This window comes from Ceratotherium simum, chromosome 10 (genome assembly GCF_057802395.1).
Source record: "Ceratotherium simum simum isolate JZ-2026a chromosome 10, ASM5780239v1, whole genome shotgun sequence".
NCBI classification, from domain to species: domain Eukaryota; kingdom Metazoa; phylum Chordata; class Mammalia; order Perissodactyla; family Rhinocerotidae; genus Ceratotherium; species Ceratotherium simum.
Window position 1 is genome coordinate 75,275,326 of NC_141909.1, and position 7,710 is coordinate 75,283,035.

General features: G+C 44.4%; 1 long non-coding RNA gene across 1 annotated transcript; it reads right to left on the minus strand.

Moving 5' to 3' along the window:
* Positions 1-317: 317 nt before the first annotated feature.
* On the minus strand, positions 318-5,418 carry LOC147916184 (uncharacterized). The gene is made up of 3 exons (XR_015553366.1): positions 5,331-5,418; positions 2,347-2,463; positions 318-1,945 (listed from the first exon to the last, which is right to left on the minus strand). It is a non-coding gene; the product is annotated as an uncharacterized LOC147916184 (long non-coding RNA).
* Between the last annotated feature and the right edge of the window lie 2,292 nt (positions 5,419-7,710).

Consider the following 7,710-nt stretch of genomic DNA (forward strand, 5'->3'; position numbering starts at 1 on the left):
GCAACATTCCCCACTAGAGTGGCACATTTGTTACAATCGGTGAACCTACATTGACACGTCATAATTACCCAAAGTTCATAGTTTACATTAGGGTTCACTCTTGGGGTTGTCAATTCTATGGGTTTGGATAAATGTATGATGATAAGTATCCACCATTATAGTATCATCCAGAGTAGTTCAACCCACCCTAAAAATCCTCTGTGTTCCATCTAATCATCCCTCTAAACCCTCAATTTTTGAATTTATCATCATGTCTAATCGATGTTAAGATCAAAATAGAGAATGTTGAGAAAGCGCTTTGAGGACTTTCTATCCTGTATGAGTAGACTATAAATAAGAGTTATTGGGATTTTTGATCTATTGTTGGCACTGGCTCCGAACACTTCAGGTTTAAATCTGCTTTTTTCCTGACCACCCACATCCATCCCTTTCTCCTCCTCCAGCTGCAGGAGTTAATTGTCTGTAAAACAGTACTTAAATATTTAAATCCTCTAGGGAAGCACTAGAAGGAACCCTTTGGGAGTCTTTGTAATGTGAAAATCATCCTCTAATTGCTTCGCTCCCAGTTGCTCCATCTTTAATATCCTCTGCCCATCTGAGCTGAGGCGAGCCGGGGTAAAAGGCAAGGCTGCTTAATGCTTCCTCAATGAATGATTGATCATATTCTTTTTTGTTTACATGTTATTTTATTTACAAGCTTAGAAAATAGCTTATAGCTTGTGGTCTGTAGGAATAAATTTGGGGAGAAATCGGTGGAGCAATCCCTAAGAAGGTATAAATTGGGTGCCTCCTAATTGCTCGACAGATACCTTTTAGTAATGAAAAAGTTGGCTCCCTCCTATGGTTACCCAAGAAGAGGTGAGACTTATGACAGCAGAGTGTGCAAAACTCCGTGACAGTGTGGTTTACTTCTTAGGAGGGTCCTTGTTGCTTTTGCAAAATACTCACTGCCCCAGAAAGCTTTGTTGTCTTGGCTTTTCGATAGAGTGTGCAACTCTGATTTGAACCTGTTGTAGCTGTTCTTTATCTTTTTATATATGTGTTCCAACTAGACTGTGAGCCCTTTAGAGGATCGCCTTGAATCTACAAACCTACCACTGTTTCCTGCACCTAGCAATAGATCGATAAATGTCTGATGATGGTAATGGGAATAAGCTAGTGACCCAGGTGGAATGAATGCAGAGGTCAAAAGTCATGATGTAGCAAATTAAATGATGTCTAATGCCCTCCAGTGGCAGTTTTCCAATGCCATTCTGTGGATGTGCTTCCAGGGAGCAATGGAGAAGGATCTTCTACCAGACTGATTTTGCATTCGAGGTCCTGCTCCTCAGGACGATTTTGCAAACTTCTCTCTCAGAAGAATGACAGCAACAGGCAGAGGCAGGTTGCTATCCCAAACCTATTACTAGAGGGAAATATTCAAGATTGACCTTTCCCTATAACCAACCCTTAAAAAAAATAATTTGTGAACATGCTCTATGAACTAGAATGAAAACTTTTCAGAAAAGAAATGCTCAGAGCTAGCAGAAAATGGTGGAAGGTTTTAATCCTCTGTTCTCTTCAATAGAAATCATTGTCTGTACCCACAGCTCCAGATACCTGAGGCTCCATCTGTCCACACACCGCGCTGGCTTTTCCATCTCACTTCATTGCTGCCAGCAGAGAGGCAGGTTGTTCCCTACAGTCTTCTCACAAAAGGAGTAGCCTGAATTTAAGCGAAACAAGTCAGAGGCTTATTGCTTTGTGTAGCTTCTCTGATGACCTAGGAGGATTTCACGGCTCCTGAGCAGCTGGCAAATGCAGAATGGTTGCATTTCAACTTGCCTTCTCATGGACTATTCATGTTGGCTTAACTTGTGTAGGTTACTACTGATGCATCTCTTACTTTCTTCATGGATTGCTGAAACATCAGTAAAGCTGGTCTTTGTCTCCATTAAACAGAAGTCTGTACGAAAAAAATTCATTCACGGAGTTAACAACCAGCCCTCTCTTGCTACTTGAAGTGTCCCTCCTCTGCCCTCCACCCCCACTCTGTTCTTGGGCTTCTGATCTGGTCCTTCCCCGCCTCCTCCCCCAAGTTCCTACCCTGGTTTCCTGCCTGTAGTATTCTTCTTCTAGGACTGTTGCCAGGTCCCTTTTCTCGAACTCTGGTCCTGAGGCTGGGGCCTGGTTGAGGGCCCTATCAGGACATCCCTTTCCTATGAAATATGTCTGCCCTGATTTCTGCAGTGCTCTGCCCACATCTTCAGGTATCCTTTTACTTCATCTCAGGCTCCTTGCCCCATTGCTGATTAATTTCCTGGATTTGGACTAAAGAATATGATAATCTGTGGATGCTGCTCTCACATGAACATCCTCAGCAGGGTCAACTCGCCCAGCCTCTGTTCCCCTCCTTTCCAGGGCTTTACTCTTCAGCTTATTGCAGGTATCTGACCATTTCCCCACTGGACCCAATGATGGCACCTGAAAACAGAGAAACATGTGAATCAGAAGACTTGAAATACCCAGTGTTGTTTGCAATCACCTTGCAGGTTTTGGTCTGCAAGGCTAGATCCCAAATCTGTATTCCTCCTGGGTACTCTGCTCACATTTTAGCAAGCTGCCATAGGGCAAGCAACAGTCCCTTAGATTTTCAAACGGCTATATTCTCCCATAAGTATGATTCACTGAGTCCAAGAGTGACTCAGCCTTTAAAAGCCTCATGACTTTAGTGAACTGTGCATCTAAAAGAAGAAGCATTTAATATAAGAACTGTTAGTGTAGTAAATGTTCTTTAAAAATCTTGAACATGAATATTAAAGATCAATATGTCAACCTCCTATTGGCAATCGCTTATAATATTGTAATCTTTAATTTCTGAATGGCTCTAACCCATCCTAAGTAGTTTAGGATCTGTAAGTTAATTTAAATTTATTTTATTACTTAAAGCATGATTTAGTTAAGTAAAACGTCTGGATAAAAGATAGTAATACATAAAATTCAGTGACTTTGTCACCAAGCTTCAGCTGTGTTCTGTCCCTGGTCCTGTGTATATATTTGAGTTGAAAACACCGTTTAACTGACCTCAAATCCTTCTGCCCTGTATTGGCTCTCCCACCAGCCTCTTTCCAGTGGGTGTTAACTCTGAGTTAACGGCATGGCTGTCCTTCTCCAACGTGGATAGAGCCATTTTATAAAAATGCCTCCTCTGCCTCTCTCTCACCCTCTTTGCTTTCCCTCCCACAGGACCTGCATGAAGGAGAGATGGTGAGATTGCACGCGCAGGCCAGCAATCTGGGCATCACGGTTGTCTTCTGTCTAATCAGAAGAAGAGTTTACATTTTGGCCACCTTTCTGAACTAGGCTCTGACACTTGAAGCTGGAGTTCATGTTTGGCATCAGATATGCTGGCGCACCCCTCCGCGCATGTGCACACACACACACACACACTCACACATGTGCACATATGTACACACATATCACCCCACCCAGGGCAAACCCATCCACAGGCTTGACTCAGCCAACAAACTCAATCTCTTGAAAATTTAAATCATGACAAGATACAGGCAGAGCAGACTGAGGAATGAGTCACTTTAATGGGGAAGCCCTGCTGAGCACCTACAAAGGGCTGAGTGTGGTGTTCAGCACCTGTATGCCTTTTCCTTCCTACACCCCTAGGAGGTGTACATTGTTTTTATTCCTCTTTTACAAATGAGGAAACTGAGGCTCAGAGCAGTCAGGTCCCTTGCCAGCTGGTCAGTTCAGAGGTGGGATCCAAACCTTCCTCACTTCCTGGCGGGCGAGAGAGAGAAGATCCAGGCTCCCCTTTCTGAAGCCAACTGATCTGCTTTTCGTGGATCCCACGAGATCCGTTTCCTCTGCCACTTTCTTTACCTGACCAAGTGGCTTTGGTCTCCATTTGGGTTCTGGAGAGCTATCCCTTCAGAGCTATGGTGGAGAATCTGAGGCCTACTCTGTGTCTCAGGAACTAAAAATTCTTTTATATTCTCCTAACTTTATAGATGAAAACATTAAGGCAAATTTAGGAAAGGAGATTATGAAATGAAGGAAGCTCAGAATTTTCATCTCGAAAATTCTCGAGATGAATGAGGTGAGTAACTGTTGCTAACACAATGGAATTGGTATGAAAAGATTATGAATCAGGATTACTTCAGCATTACTGTAGGTGCAGTCTAAAAATGGTGAAACTGTGTCTATGGTGTAGTTGTTTTCCTTAAGTTGCTAAATTACTCACCACTTTTAGGTTAATGTTTTCCCCTTTTTATTTGTGTGACTTCCCATATGTGCTCTCTAATTTTTTATTTTAATGCATAATGACATTTTGTAACTTTTTATTTTATGATAATAATATTTAATTGTACCTCTTTGGCAGATACTGGGAAGTATTAAACAAAATTAGGCTTCAGATTTCTGTGAATGCTAAAATAGTGAAGAGTTCAGTTTTCAATACCCACAAATAAGTGAATCAGAAATCTGGAGGTTCCCCTTTTTTTTTAGTGAGGAAGATTAGCCCTGAGCTAATCTCTGTTGCCAATCCTCCTCTTTTTCCTGAGGAAGATTGGCCCTGAGCTAACATCTGTGCCCATCTTCCTCTATTTTATGTGTGGGACACTGCCACAGCATGGCTTGATGAGTGATGCATACGTCTGCACCTGGGATCTGAACCTGCGAACCCTGGGCTGCTGAAGTGAGGTGCAAGAACTTAACCACCACACCACGGGGCCAGCCCCTGGAGGTTCACTTTTTTTTTAGTACATTAAAAAACTTTTTTAATAGACTTTGTTTTTTAGAGCATTTTTAGGTTCACAGCAAAACTGAGTGGAGATAGAGGCAGAGTCAAGATGGCGGTGTAAGCAGACTCAGAACTCACCTCCTCCCGTGGACACAGCCAATTTACAACTACTCGTGGAAAAATTACCCCTGAGACAGAACTGAAAACTGGATAAGAGGAACTCCTGCAACAACGGACAATGCTAACTGGGGAAGAAGAGGCAGAGACTCCCTTCCGGAGAGGAAAATGCCGCCTTCACAAGCCGCCAGCTTCACGGCCGCCGGGAGCAGCTCACAGGTACGCAGCCTCCCTGGAGGCGCGGGGCCCTGAGCCGGGGAGCGCCCCCGCTGTGGGCATTTTGTGGACCCAGCACAATCGAGACCAGCGGCATAATATCTGACTGTGCCTGCTACTAAAGCATTGGGGAGCACCCCCAGAAAACCCGGTTCACAAAGAAACTAAAACTGGCTCTTAAAGGGCCGGCGCAAACTCACCCGTTTCAGAAAGCATCCTAAAATCACCAGAAAGGTGCACAGTGCTGTGGTGAAAAGAGACTCACCTAATAGGCCCTGAGTGCATCTCGGTGAGGGGTGAGACCTCTCCAGGGACTAGGACATTGGCGGCGGCCATTGTTGTGGCCCGGTGTGGGTGTGCCGACACAGACGCCATTGGAGTTCTCCCTGAGGCCTGCTAGCCCAGGGTCTGCCCCACCCGCTAGAGCACCGATTTAATCCAGCTCAGCCAGGGCAGGCAGCCCACCCTAGAGACTGGCCCCACCCAACAACAAGCCCTCAGGCAACGTGTGGGCCTAAATAGATTGGTGACTGGATTCTCTGCAGCCTGGCAACTGAGCCAACTTGAGCGGGGCAGGGTGTGCACTAGGAGCGGGTGGAGAGTGTGGGGCGGTGGCGGAGTGTGTGGGGCTCCCGCCGTGGAGAGACTGGGTCCGCTTGGGGAGGTCTGGGCGCTCACACGGGGCGGGACTGTGTTGACTGTGTGTGTGGACCTGTGGGCGGCAGGGCTTGTCAGCTGCAGAAGACTTGTGCTTCTCAAAGACCCACATAGGAGGTTTGCCCCACCTTCCAAAGCCTGAAACGATTGGGTGCTCCTGTGCCTGAGGCCAGCCCCACCCAGCTGCAATCCTCAGAGAGCTGACAAGAGACCTAATAGGCTAGAGGCTTACAGCAATTGTAAGGCCCTGAGCCTAACAACCTGCCATGCTGGGGGCCTACTCACTTAAAAGAAATACTGCAACACAAATGTGGTATTAGAACTTGCAGCCAACTGTGCTGGGGCTCCCCACCTGATAAAGAGACTGAAGGGCCCACAACAACTACAAGCAGCTGAGCATTACAACAGCTGGCCAGGAGCATAACACGGCCTCTCCTGGCGCCTACAGGGAGAGCAAACAGGCCACAATAGAAGGACACACATAGCCCACATAGAGGTCACCCTGGAACATTGAGAACTGAGGGAAGCACACTGGAAGCCTCCTAAGACATCACTTACATAAGGTCACCTATCCAAGAGCAGGAGACGTAGCTGACCTACCTAATACGTAGACACAAGCACAGGGAAAGAGGCAAAATGAGGAGGCAAAAGAATACATTCCAAGTAAGGGAACAGGACAAAACCCCAGAAAAGGAACTAAGTGAAACAGAAATGAGCAACCTATCCGACAGAGAGTTCAAACTAAGAGTGTTAAGGATGCTCACTGATCTGGGGAGAAGAATAGATGAACTCAGTGAGAATGTCAACAAAGAAATGGAAGATATAAAAAAGAACCAATCAGAAATGAAGAATACAATACTGGAAATGAAAAACTCATTAGAGGGACTCAAAAGCAGAGTAGAGGATACAGAAGAACGGATACGTGAGCTGGATGAAAGACTAGAAGAAATTACCCAAGGTGAACAAGTAAAAGAGAAAAGAATTAAAAAGAGTGAGGACAGTCTAAGGGACCTCTGGGACAACATCAAGTGCACTAACATCCGTGTTACAGGTGTCCCGGAAGGAGAAGAGCGAGACAAGGGGGCAGAGAATCTATTTCAAGAAATAATAGATGAAAACTTCCCTAACCTAAGGAAGGAAACAGACATCCAGGTACAGGAAGCACAGAGAGCCCCAAACAAGATAAACCCAAAGAGGCCCACACCAAGACACATCATAATCAAAATATCCAGAATTAAAGATAAAGAGAGAATCCTAAAAGCCGCAAGAGAATGTCAAGTTACATACAAAGGAAACTCCATAAGGCTATCAGCTGACTTCTCAGCAGAAACCTTACAGGTTAGAAGAGAATGGCATGATATATTTAAAGTGCTAAAAGGCAAAAACTTACAGCCAAGAATACTCTACCCAGCAAGGTTATCATTCAAAATGGAAGGAGAGATGAAAAATTTCCCAGATAAGCAAAAATTAAAGGAGTTTGTCACCAAGAAACCAGTGCTACAAGAAATGTTAAAGGGACTGATTTAAGGGGAAAAGAGAAGACCACAAATAGGAAAAATTATCTATTTCCATGATTAGAACATAATGGATACAAATACACAAAAAAGAGGTTAGATATGATATCAAAAACATAAAAGGAGGGAGGAGGGGAGTTAAGAGTACAGCTTTCAGACAGAGGTCAAACTAAAGTGACCATCAATTCTGTATAGAAGAAGAAAGGAACAGAGGACTACTAAAACACTGAGAAAAAAAAAAAAGTTAAAAAATGGCAGTAAGTACATACTTATCAATAGCTACTTTAAACGTCAATGGACTAAATGCTCCAATTAAAAGGCGTAGGGTGGCTGACTGGAAAAAGAACAAGACCCATATATATGCTACATACAAGAGACACACTTCAGACCTAAAGACACCCACAAACTGAAAGTGAAGGGAGGGAAAAAGATACTCCACGCAAATGGCAATGAAAAGAAAGCTGGGATAGCAGT